The sequence below is a fragment of the Taeniopygia guttata genome, chromosome 2, assembly GCF_048771995.1.
Source record: "Taeniopygia guttata chromosome 2, bTaeGut7.mat, whole genome shotgun sequence".
NCBI lineage: Eukaryota > Metazoa > Chordata > Aves > Passeriformes > Estrildidae > Taeniopygia > Taeniopygia guttata.
The window spans coordinates 144,695,303-144,709,063 of record NC_133026.1 but is presented as its reverse complement, the minus strand read 5'-3'; positions in this window follow the sequence as shown (position 1 = coordinate 144,709,063).

Sequence of the window (13,761 nt, the reverse complement as noted above, 5' to 3'; positions counted from 1 at the left end):
GACTGATGGCAACCACACAATGATGTGGATTGCTGAAGCCATGCAGTGACACTCAGACCTGTACATGTGCTCTGTGTCAGAATGATCAGGGTTTGCAGGGTTAGATAGGCTGCAGGGGATCAAAATTGCATTGTCTTAACTAGCTATCTTAGATAAGCCAAATCAGACTGTCTTTCTGGGAGTCATCCTATCTGATATCATGAAAGTATGAGTTATTACCAGAGAATGCACCCTGAATGCTTATGGTGGTGCTGAAAACTTTTCTATTTGCAGGAGAAATACAGGAGCTGTGGTAGTTACATAATTGACAGTGCACCAGATAATCAGTATGGTATTTAAAATTAGCATAGGTTAAAAAAAAATAAGAGAAAATAAAAGAAAATTCCTTTCCCCAGTAACCTGAGAATTAATTTGACAAATTTGAGACCTTCTCACACATGAGTTAGCTGGTTAAATGATACAGCACATCGTGGTTTGTGGCATCACGGAAGAGTTGTAAGTAATCAAGGATTTAGCCCAGGCAACCCACTGGTGCATCTCTTATGTTGATTTTATGAAACCTCATCAGAAAACAAGCAAAAGACATGTACCAGGAAAAAGGAAGCACAGACATAGTTGTGCAGGCATGGAAGAATAAACAACTCTTGTATTCCTTTTCTGCAAATCACAACAAGGCAAATGACTGAAAAGCTTTTTCAAAGCCTACCAGTCCTTGTCAGGAAAGAAGAAATAATGCCCTAATTGCCAAAAATGGCAAGGAGAGGAGAGAAGAGAGGGCAGAATGTCATGGTTACAATTTGTTTCCAATTCATTCTCTCTCTCCAAGGTTCCTTCTCCCCTTTAAGAAATATGTACTTAAAACATAATGGACTAAAGGCCATTTCCAAACCAGGAGCTTGGTATAATTCATTTTAATGCCACTCCAGTTGGCTGGGCAATACAATAAATTATCACACTGCAAGAGAACCCTTTGGTCCAGACTATGTGTCGGACTGAACTTCTAGATCTATGGAGTATTTATCATGAGTCTGTTGCCACACAAGGTTATCGTGCTGGTAAACAGCATTTCTCCATCTCTCAAATTTGGTTTTTTCATCCAAAATGAAGCTATTCAACATTCAAAAAAAAAAAAAAAATTTAAAAGCCTATGCTGGCTTTATCAGAGTCACATGGCCAGAGTTCAATATCCACCGTGATACTCTGGGAAAGCATCAGCAGACAGTATGGTTTCACAAAATATTTAAGACTATCTTTTTTTAGTAAGAGCTACTGTTTTATCTCAGAAAGATGCACTGCAATTAGTTTCAGTTACACCAGATATCCTTCACTGCTTTTTCTCCTTAGAATATGCTCCATGAGTCAACAGAGGATTTCTTTTTTCTTAAGGTTATTCCCCTCAGCACACACACAAAAAAAGAAAATTCTGCATGGTTTCAGGCCATTTTTTCCAAGATTCTTGACAAAACCCTTGGAACACACCCAGATTGTGATCATTGACAGTTTCTCCACCAGGAAACCAAGCCAAAAAGTCCAAGATGTCACAAGAGGCATGTCAAAGACATGGGATCAGAAAAGGTGTCACAACTAATTAATTTGTTTTGGAAGAAACTTGGTACTTGATGTTTCCACTTCATTCATAGTGCTCTGAACTTCAGACAAATCAAGTCATTTATTCAAACACCTCACTGTGAACTCTGCTGCTGGGATCTTGGTTCTAGGATGTTTAAGAGATATGAGTGTAACAGAAACAAAATCCACTTTTGCTCAAAGGTCATTGTCAGTAGTGTTATTTTTTTCTAGTCTTGTTTTCTCTTCAGCATACTTGCATTTTTGTCTATAAGTGACAAGTTTGGCCAGAGCAGCATTGAATGAACCAAACTCACAGACTCACTCAATATTTCAATGACTGAGGACTGCTGAAGGAAAAGAAATATTTATTTTCACTTTGCCTTGCATTTCCAGCTAGGAGCAAAGCCAGCAGTGATATAAATCTGCTGTGCAAAGGTTCCTCTATGCTATTTCCATCCAGAAAACCTCAAGAATTCCCTGAGAAAGCCTCTTCTCATGATCATCCCACCTTGTTCCATTGAGCTTCTGAGGTCTGAAGAGCTGAGACAAGGTCCCTTCTGGCTAACTGGATTGGTACAAATGCTCTGCTGCCTGTTTTCCTCCTCTCCTTAACATTCACAGAGCTTCAGCTAAAAATTCAGATCCATTACCATTCAGATTGTGCATCTGCTTACTGACAGTCCTTAACTCTTTTCATCATATTGCTAATTCTGTCTTTAAGGCCTTGTGTTGGTTCTTCCTGCCCATATTTATGCCTTTATCTCTTATCGTTTGCCCCTTGTTCTGCCTTCACACTCGTTCCTTGAGCTCATTCTTTCTTCTGGTCCATCAGGGCTGTATCGTCCTCCTGCTTTTGCTCGACTCCCTCACCTTCTGTCCCCTTCCCCCAGACCTCTCCCTCCACGTTCTGCAAGAATCAGAGCTACACTCTTGGAGTGCTCCTGAGAGTCAGTCGTTACTGCAGCATAAAATACTTCTGAATCTCTAAGAAAGAAGAAAACAAAGCACAGGAGTAGAAGATAAAACAAAGGAAAGAGGAGATGAGAAATGGGAATTTATTGGCTGGAGCAACCCATGTTTTGTTGCTGCTACTAGGAAGTGACAGCAACAGTAGTAAGGTAGTAACAATGCTGGGCTTTTACTGTTTTTTAAGAAAAGAAGTGATGTTTGGATTAGGTCAAAGGAAAGGATTGTGGCCATCAGCATCTGTAAGTATCTGCCCAGTGGGCTGTAATTCCTTCAGTGCTTCCGCTGGGCAACAGGAAAACAGCATCAAGAGGGTCTATACTGCAAGTGTTATCCCACCTCATGCCTCATGCCACACGATGGCATGACTTGAGGGCAGCAAATAGGAGTCAGAGGTGAGATTTGGCAGCACATTCACCTGTGGGTAGCAGGGGGAAGGGCTCCCATGCTGAACCAATCTCCCACATCAGCCTTGAGTCCAGACAGAGAGAAAGATGGACTGATCTTACCTAAGCCTTGTTCCTGGGATACAAGCACAAAGAATGTAAGGCTGGTAAGAACAAAAACATTCTGTCAAAGGAAAGGTGACTGAGAAACTATTGTCCCAAACCATTCAACTACTATATTCTTCATCCTGACAATTTTTGTTTAGCTCAGGGCAAATAGTTTGGCCAAAACCAAGCAAAGCCAAGTTTCATGGGTTTCAGTGCTATGTGCCAGATGAAGACCCTAAACAGGCTATTCCTATATGATATTGTTAGGTAACATCTTGGGTAGCTACTTCTCAAATGTTAGTTCTTTAAATGAGAAGTGGTTGCTAAGATTTTCTGGCTCTTGGTTATCTAGGAAGGCATGGGCCTAAAGCTCTTTGAAATGATTTGGCTACTGCAGATCACCCTGCAGGATGCAGCACTGAGTAAAAATTCAGGTCAGATGGTCACAGCAGGCAACTGGGATCCAAGAGTCCTTTCATAGGCACATTATTCTCAAACACTGATATAAAGAAATTGATGTTTTTGTGCTTCATTCAACACAAGCTTAGTTAGCATTACTTGAAATAATAGGTGGCACATTCCTTCAGTAGTGTTTTAAAGCTGTGAAAGTGTAAAGTACCATAGAACAGTAGAACAAGATACTCAGACTTTCTACTGACAGATACAAAATTCAGGGTTCCTGCTGCATCACATTTTCAGGGTAATGGCTGAAAAAAATAAATTACCTATTAGTCAAGTCAACTTATTAAACAATTTGAGACTTTGTACTACTTGATTTGGGTGCAAATTTAATCAGGAAGTGTAGGGGTGAATTGACACAGAACACATTTCCTAACTTCTGCCTTAGGGCCATTTTAGATACACAGTAACAAAACATTGGTATTTTATAAGCGATCTGAAAGTCAGCATTACTCTGCTTTTCTGGTTTTGACAACCAGCAGGGAAAATAAACTTGGCTGCCCCTAATACCTGCTTCCCTTAGGGATCCAGACAGGATGGCCCCCTTCCCACTTCCACCCCCTGGTCTTTGCTCCTGAAATCACATCCCCCATCATGGATGTGTATGGTATAGAATATTCAATGCCAAAACTCTACCTCCTGGCATTGTAACCATAACAGTGTGTTCTTCATGGAAGAACATCGTAGACAGAGGAAATCCATAGCAGACGGGGGAAATCTTATTCATGAATGCCTATTAACTATTTCTGTATTTAAGGTACATTTAAACAGAGACTGTAAGGTGATTAAATGTCTCTCACCTGTACTGATTCCAGCGGTAGGAGGACAAGGGGTGTGGTGCAGACCTGCTGGTACAGTCCATTTCCTTTTCAGGATTTTTACATAAGCAGACAAGTGCAAAGCATGGAGACCTGTTTGGCCCCTTCCCATCTCACTCCTGTCATGACTGATGCCCCTTAACTGCATATCATTGTTTTGATTCCATACGTGCAGCCCAACAGACTTTCATCAGGCCTTCTAATGGAAGCTTGAGCTTTTCCAGTGATTCACTCCAGAATGTGAGCAAAATCAATCCTACTAATTTCAGGTAGGCAGCCAGTAAATTCTGTGTCCTGTCCTTGAAGGTCTTCCTGTTATGTTGCACACTGCTTAAAACTTTTCTTAAAGTAACTGTTCTGTTCCTCTTGTTTCTTTTCGACAGTTAAAAATTCTTCCTTCTGTGTAACCAGAAGAGAGTGTTTGTTCAAGGCCTCTTCTGTGCCCAGCAGAATCTGTGCTGTATTTACAAAGTAGAAGCCAATACTAAGAGTGCTGACTGTAATGAACAGTGTTTGGAACGAAATGTCTAATGAGTATAGATGCTATCAAAGCTGTTCTCTTGCTCAGAAGTGGATGTTAATGCCAATTACTCATGTTTCTTGATTAAACTCTCACCGAACATTAAGTACTACAGAAAAAAGGTCCTCCATCATAAAATATGCACATTGCAGTTGAGTCAGAAGCTGGTACCAAGAATCCAGGGACATGGTGTACTCTGTGTTGTGGTTCTCCAAAGTACATGGGAGTACATTGGGCGTGATTTGTAAAAGATGTCTGGGCAGAGTGTGCCACTGGATCACAGCCAGATAATTGTACACCAGACTAAGATGTACCTTCAGGACAATGGAAATACTTCCATGAGTAAATAACTGGAAGAAGACATTTTACATGGACAAGCAGGATGTCACTAAAGATGTGACAGATCTCAAGATCTATAACCAGGAGGAGTCAGACAGTGAACTCTCATAGCTGGAGTTTCAGCTACTGCTCAGTTTGACTGGATCCATGTACACTATTCTCCTGGATAAATCATTCTGGGGTACATCTGCAGTAATTTTGTTCTATTAATATTTTGCTATGATACAAAAGGGTCAGAAACCTTGCTATATTTATATGTATGCTTGAGCTCTGAAATAAAGGGAAATGCAGCAAATAGGAAGAAAGGTGAACATCAGGTTTCTCTTAAAGAGTTAAAATGTTTCTTGTTGAAGCTACAGGAATGTGTACTTGTTTTCTAATCATCAAATCAGGGTTTAAAAGCAGAAGGGATGCATAAATTATCTATTCCCAGCCATCTTCTCTGTCTCAGGCCATTACATTTATACAGCTCCTACTGCCTTTGGTCAGATGTTTCCTAGAGCCATGACACAGTGACACACTAAACCCCTGGCACTCAAGTCACACAGTGGATGTAATATTTGGAACAGATAATAACAAGAAAGTTTAAAGAAATAAAATTGAATGTGGCTAGTGGAAGAGCAATTTTCTGCCCCTAGATTCAGACTAGGGTAAAATCTCCCATCCAAAGAGGATCCTGAGGGTCTCATGAGCACCCAGAACCTGCTATACCTGACCTTATACCAGCACCTGTCAGAGCACTGTTCACCAGAAGAGCTCACAGATAAACAGATACATTCTGTGAAATCTGGGGGGAGAGGAGTTGCAGGGACGGGGATCTGTCTCGTCCAGGGACAGGCAGGAAGGCATTAGCAGAGATGGAAAAGGCCACAGATGTCCCAGTTCCAAAGAGTGTGCTTTAAATATTAAACTGCCCAATGTTTATCCCATTTGTTATCAATAGATCACAGCACATAGCTTAAATAATGCTTTACTCCTTGAAAATATCACTTCATAAATCTTCACGACAGGCGCATGCAGTGGGTGGGTACCAGTGCTTATCCCACTTCTCCAAGCTAGGACACTCACACATCACAGCAGGGAGATGCAAAACTGACAAAAGACCCTCCTGCAGTCACTGGGTTGGGGAGAGCCTGAAATGCCCACAGAACTCTCTGCAGGAGCCTTGCAAAGAGCAGAGCATTGTGATTTAAATCCAAAGCCTTGGCTGCTTGAGGATGATTTGCAGGAAGGGCAAGAGCGGCTCTGGCTGAGCAGACAATGCCCAGGAATGGCTGAGCTAAAGGAGCTCTGTCGGGAAGAGGGATGGGTCGGGAAAAGGATGCCTGGATGCCGTGCCTGCCCCTGCCGAGCCCCCGACCAGTGCCAGCACTGCAGTTCTCACAAAAATTCAAGTTAGAAGGAGAAAAAGGAAGAGATTGGAAGTAATGGGGGACATATGAATTATATCTGCAAGACTTTCCCGTAATTTCATTTTGAAATCTAAGATTTAAACTAATGTGTTCCTTGGCCAAAAGTTATTCTAGCTTCTCTGGGCAGGTAGTAATAGAAAGAAATGTGATCTTTTAGATTAAGCCAGAACATTTACTGCCACTGGGAAGTGCTGCATGTAATGTACCATGGGGACACAGCGCTTTCTGCAACTCCTACTACAACTGCAATATCTGACAGAAAACCTTCAAAAATACAGTATAGAGGAAGTCTCAAATAATCCTCCTTAGTTGCATTTATACAATAGAGCGTTTCTCTATTAAGGTGTAAGAGGTGCTTCTAATGAAATAAATTAAGACTAAGTCCTGATTCTGCTTCAAAAAACCTGGTACAAATCTAGACAACTTGTCCTACTTCTGTAGCATTATACCAGATTTGAATCTATTCAGCAAGGATCTTAAATTTATGCCTTACTTAGGAACTTGAGTATTTCTCGGGGCTGCTCTCATAAGCTTTAAATCTTCAAAAATTTAAGCATGTGCCAGGGACTAAAAACTGACCTCTGAGGCTAGAAACAACAGATTGTCAGAAAACTGAAGCTCATACAAAACCATCAAGGAAAATCAAAAGACACAAGAGATTGAAGAGAAAAAAAAATAGAACTTAGAATGCTAAGAAAAACAGTAAAATCCTAAAAGGAAAAAGGAGAGATGAAGTCTGAGAACATGTACCTACATTTCAAATACTCCAGTATTTAGTCTTGCCTTAGGATCCCATCATACAGATGTTTTGCACAGAGGCTGAGCCTCTGCCTCCCCAAAAGCTTACACCTGAGGTTTTCATACTTAATATTTCCATTTTTCTGTAGCTGATTTATCATTCTACAAGTTTCACAATTACCAGTAATTTACCTTCTGGGGAAATAAGGTGCAGGAAAGAAAAAGGACTTACCTAAGGTGTTCTCACACACTCAGTCACTAAGAAAAGAGACCTGGGCATCCATAAATATGGAAAAAAATCTATATATGTTTGGCAATAAGCTTTTGGGGCTTTGCTTGCCATTTGGACTCAAGCAGGAAATGGAATTTTCCTGTTCTTGTCAACCTGAAATCCTCCAAGGTCACAACTGCTCAGCTGGAAGATGGTAAATACCACAGTCTCATTTCCTTAATGCACACAAGAAAGAGACAAACTCAGCCTAACCTTTTCAGTTTACTTTACTAGGTTTACTTTGGGATCATCTTTTTGGCTCAGGTGACTCCCAGCAGAGCAAATGCAGGATGCTTAAGTGATATTGTAATATGAATAGTAAATCTTAACTTGGGGCTGAGCAGGAAGCTTGAGTATGCTGACAAACAGTGCTGTAAAAAGTCACTCGAGGTCTGTGCAAGCACAGGGGAAAGCTCTACCTGGCTGTGGGCATGTCAGGCTGCCCAAAGAAGCACATGGATACTTGCCTTTCTGTCTGCAGGTAGGTCTTTGCCCATCTTCTCCCACACCACAATTTGGACCACATACCTGATTGGCACATTGATTTCTTCCCTGAATAATCAACACCTTAATTAAGCTGAATGCTGCTTAATTCCATCAGCTTGTAAATGCTGCATTCATTATCCAGAGATCTGAGGGAACTGAAGGGAAACAAAAACTCCTCACAGGATTTCACACCCACTCCACTGATCTGCAGAGATTTGAGGTGCAGAGTGAGCTCTCCTATCATTCTTCAGACAGATGTGGGAAGGGGCAGTGGCAGATCACCCACCAGGAGGATCAGTGGCTCTCCCTTTAGAGTGACTAAAGCAAAGGGACATTGGGACAATATTTGACTGGAACCATGGAGAGAATAGGCACTGCCCTTCCACATGGTTGGTATTGATCTCCCATTCCATCTCTGAAGCACAGCAGGTGCTGCCCGTGGAGCAGCTGCCGCAGCCAGGTGAGCTGCAGAGCTCCAGTGTGCCCATAGTGCTTCTTTGTGTGTTGGAGCATAAAGCTGGGGCTCCTGGCTCCCACCTGGCCCACAGCTTGGAGAATTGGAAGGAAATATCCTCTCCCACTTGCTTGAGAAGCATCCAAGCCTTTGGTCAGATTATCCCACTCTGCAGGGGAGGATGGGTCTGTTTGAGGTTCCCAAGGAAATGGTAACTCAGCCATTTGGCTGGGCTACACACAGGGAATGTGTACCCTGCCTTGGCCATGGATTAAGGTGGGCATCTCCACAGGGCTCCATCTCTATCTCCTTTGTCTTTTGAGGTTGCTGAAAAAAATACCAATAGGACAGTGCCAAAACAGAACACAGACACAGCCAGACTTGACCACAGAATGGAGGGAGAGAGATCAGGATCAGAAAAGACAAGTTGGAAGGTAGATATGCATTTGTGGAGACAGTTTCAATTTAATGCAAAAGCATTTAGAAATTTGAGTTCAATAGAGTGAGTCAGAGCAAGGCAAAACCTGAGCTAGTTTCACCTGGAGCAGTGATATTTTATTTCAGCTTTCACAAGTATTTTGCCTTTCCCCACAACGGACCATGAAAAAATCAGTGGAAGTAGTTGCTGTGGGATCACTGATGTTCTCCCCTCTCTCCGGCTGACCTCAGCCAGAACAGAGCTCTGCATCCCCATTTTCCCATTCCCAGAGGACTCCTCACACCTGGCTGCAGGCTCCTCTGGAGTTCAGCTCTCTGCATCTCAGTTCCTGACTTCAGTACCACTGGGAGACAGCCAGGAGGAGAAATATTACCCAGTGAGGAAGCCACTCACCAAAGTGAACTGACTGGCATTATTTCCTCCATAATCCACAATTGGAGCTGGTTTTAAATTTCTCTGATCAAGCAGAGATCTGAAGGCAGCTGTCTCAGATCGCCTCAAGTTTGGGCTGTTTCTACCTCCTTGCTTTTACAGCTCTAGGTTTCTTTTTTTCTTAAAAAAAAAAAATACTTTGAAGCAAAATTATCTCTTTCAGGTTGAACAAAACACCCATTTGAATCTAAATGAAAGCTGTTGAAAACTCAGAAAAATATAACAAGTTGACCCAAAAAATATACTGCCTAATCAGATCAATCTTGACAAAGATACTGTCAAGATTTTTCCCTACAATACCTATGCCCTGGAACCAGACAATAAGATTTCTGGTGCAGACATGTCTTCCCCCCATCTTCCTAAAGTTTTCTTCATTTTCTTTTCTCTACACTGACATTCACAAGGAGGGGTTTTTTTTAGGGAGAATTACTCACTGAAAGTGTTTTTATTAAGTTCTTTTAAAAAACAATAATAATTTAAATGTGCATGCATGAATTGTGAAAGCACATATGTTCAGACATAAAAATTTCTGAACATAGTCACACTTATTAAAAATTTTCAGTGAGTAATCCCAAATTCAAGGCTGTTTGGGAACTGCTTATATTTGTTTTATTCATGACAGTTATTTTTTGCTGTACTCAGTCTGAGATTGGACTGCTGGAACATCTTTATTCATACAGAAAAAAATAATAAATATTAAATGCCCCAAAATCCAGGTATCACCATTCAGCCAACTACACATGGATTAAGTAAAGGTTTGGTTTTCATTAATGACTGGCCATAATTTGAATATTTGTAAGGTACATAAAAAGATCTCATAAATAATATCAAATGGAATTTAGACTTAAGGGTCTGAAATTCAAAATTAGGCTTTCCAACAGTATGACTCTCCTCAGCAGTTTGTCTTTGCCTGTTGACTAGCAATGCTGGATAGGAGATAGGAAAGCAGCAATGGGATTATCAGGCATCCTGTTCCTATTACTGACATGTGCAAAAATCCACATTCATTTGTATGAGACTTATCAAATATAACATTATGACTGTCAGCTTTGTTTCTTTTTTTTTTTTTTTAAGCCTATTGCAAAATTATGGCAGAGCTAAGCAAAACCTCAGTTTAAAAATTTGAAGAAATTTTCAGAGAATCTCAGGGATAACAGGAATGGTCGTAGATTGATACTGCAGATAAAATATGTTGAAAACATAGTATAGAGGGATGGGCAATTTAGAGTAATAAGAGGAAATTAGACTGTAATAAGTGCTTAAACAGAGGGAAATAAACTGATACAATAGAGAATGGAGCTCTCAGCACAAAAAGAAAAGTGTGGAGAGATACAAAAGGTATCAGAGAGATACCAAAGGCACAGAAAGGCAGGAGAACCAACAGCAAAATAGACAGAGCCCTTCAGGCTACAAGATAAACTGTGAAAAAGCACACTGAGTCCCCATTTCAGAAGTACATAAGCCACTTCATCTGTGTCCTTTGCAACAGGGAAAGAAGCAGCTGTCAAGGTATGTGGAGGTGAAGAGGACAATAGGAAAGGACTGAAATAGTGCATGGAGCAGTGATGGAGGCACCTACATCCCCAAGAAATGATGGATCAACACTAATCATTTGTAATATCAGTGATGAATACCTTTTCTGCCTTCCAGCAGTGCTGAAGAATCAAATTTGTAGAAATATTAGATTCAGCCTTTTTGTTCTTCATCTCCATAACTGGAAACATTGGGATTTTCTTGGGGTGAAACACACTCAAATGTCTTAGTGGGTGGCAGAAGATTTAGTGGCAATAACAGATGGGCAGGACTGGTGACAGCTGTCTCCCTCATAAGTGGCACGAGTTAGCTGTGCCCCCTGTCTCAGCCTTTGTGTTTGCACAGGGCTGCTACTTCTCAGTCCTACTGGGAACAGATAAATAGTGCAAGGAGGACACACAGGATGTTTTCCTTATTATGGAGCAGCAGAAGATGCTTTTTGCTCCAGCTACTGGAAGACCTCTGCACAGGCACTGTGCTCTATGCACAAAGCATCTGGAGTGCCTGTGTGATCAGAATCCCCTGGGTTTTCCTACAAATTATCCTCCTGCAGTAATATCCAAGGAAGAAAAATGACAGAATGCAAATATTTAACTGCAAACATACAAACAACTGTTTCATTGACTTCTTTTTCAAGCTGGTTATCAAGTGCAGGACTGTGTAGCAAACTGGTTCTCACTTCATCCACAGCCCTCCAGGTCTATTCCACAAGGGCAGAGCCTGCAGGAGGAAGGGTGAGAGAGGCTGTCCCACTGCTGGACTCACCAGCCTTCAGTGCTGCGTCACATGGAGTGAACCATATTGGTTCCAAGGGAAAGTTTATTAAAGATGCCTGAAGTGCAACTTACCTGTTAGATTGTGAATTCTCTAGGGCGGGAAATGAAGAAAAATCATGATTTTTTGGGTTTTTTTGTGTGGCAGGTGTTTCTGCAAATAAATGAGAGCCCTGTCAGACCAAGTGTCTTGCAGGTTCCTCCTGCCCAGGTGACACTTGAGCTACTCAAGTAGGTGTGGGAGCAGCTGGGTCTGGGGATGGGTAATGGGGACACAGGCCCAGCTGCTCCCACACCTGCAGAACTGTGCAGGAAAAAGTTCCCTCACCGATTTTATCTCTGACTCAGATGGGACAGATGACTCCCGATTTGCTGACATAAAGGAACACATTCCTGACAGGCAACGAGACTTAGAATTAAGCAGGATTTCCAACACTGTGCAGTGGCTTTTTCCCAAAGAAAAGTTAAAGTTTTTGAAAACAGTTTGAAAACAGCTCCTGGAGAAGACGGCAGCAGCTGAAGGAGTTTGGCTGGCAATCGTGCTACCCCTTGATCCACCCGCAGTGCGCAGCAGCTCTGTGAGCGACTCCTGGATCGTTTGAAGGTTCTTGGGATGGCTTCAGGCTTTTGGCTTTTTTATGCAAGCAGATTTTCATGCTTTGATATCTTCTCTGACATGACTTTTGATCCAGTGAAGGTGATGCTGACACATTTTTCACAGTGAATATTTTGTGTACAGTGCTGCTGGAGCATTGCAGTTGCCTGAGTTATTTTGGAGGGACTCTTTCAAAAATATGCAGCCTAATAAATATGATGAAAAGTGAGAGCTCTGATAACTGCAGTCAGGGTGTCTGCCCTGGTCCAGACCAAGGCATTGCAGCTTGTCAGTATGCAGGCATCATCAAACACAATCCAGGAGAGTCGTGAGAGAAGGGGGGGCACAGCACAGACTGGTCTGGAGCTCTGTGCAGTGAGAACAGCACTTTGGAATATCCAGATTATTCCCCCCAAAAAAGCAGATGATGTTTCAAGCTGTCAGACTGGCAAGTTTTGGGAAAAGTAAAAAAGCCCTGGTGGAAAGTCTGCACTTTGCTATTCCTGCCAGGGTAAAGCAGCACAGGGAATGAGGGTCACCAGCCAAGAAATGCTATGTGCCTCAGGGAACCCCCTGCTGAAGGACTTTCAGCTAATTGGGAAAGTCAAACATCCATATTCCTGCTGAAAAAAGAGGCTGCACTACCTTCATCGGGCATTTCAGCTACAAAGGGAATTGTTCATAAAGGCAGAAGGAATTAAAGGAGGGAATTAAAGGATGCAGTATTTAATGGGGCAGATTGATGTGCACACTGATGAGATATACTTCAAATTGATTAAATGTCTGTTTTGGCTGAAACTGCTTTTTTTTTTTTCCCTTGGCCAATGCTATCTGTGATTTTTGTTGTTTGTAAGTCATGCCTCTTGCTGTGACCCAGCCAGAACTGAACCTGGCCAAATAAAAGGTGTGCTTCAAAAAGTTAAAATAAAATTTAAAAAAAAAAAAAGAGAGAAAGAAAAAGAAAAATCAAAATCACAGCATGCCCTAATTTCTACCATTCCAAGGCCCATGAAAGGAAATGAGTTTTGTGCTAACGTAGGTCTCAATGCAGCAAAAAGAAATCCCAGCCTGCCTGGCTGCAGTGTAAGGACTTGTTGGAGCACAAATCACACCAATGCAGCCAACCCTGCGATAAGCCAGGAGGGGACGTGGGGCTGTGTGCTGGCATCTTCTCTTTCCTAAACTGCTGAGGCAGCCTCATCTCCCTGTGTGTGCAATGGTATGGAAGCACAGTAGCTTGGACCTTGTAGGCATTAGAAAGAGCTAAGCTACCCTGGAATTTTATTCATCCAACTTTTCCAGTTGATAGAGTTACCCAAGTGCAAGCCCCCGTAGTGGGACTTCCACCAGAGTCAGTCTTGCGTGGATTTACTTTCTGAGGGAAAATTACCCAACCAAGCTAAATCATTTCAGGCAGAGCAGTTGTAAGAGCTTGTTTACACGAATCTGCTCAGAAAAGTTGA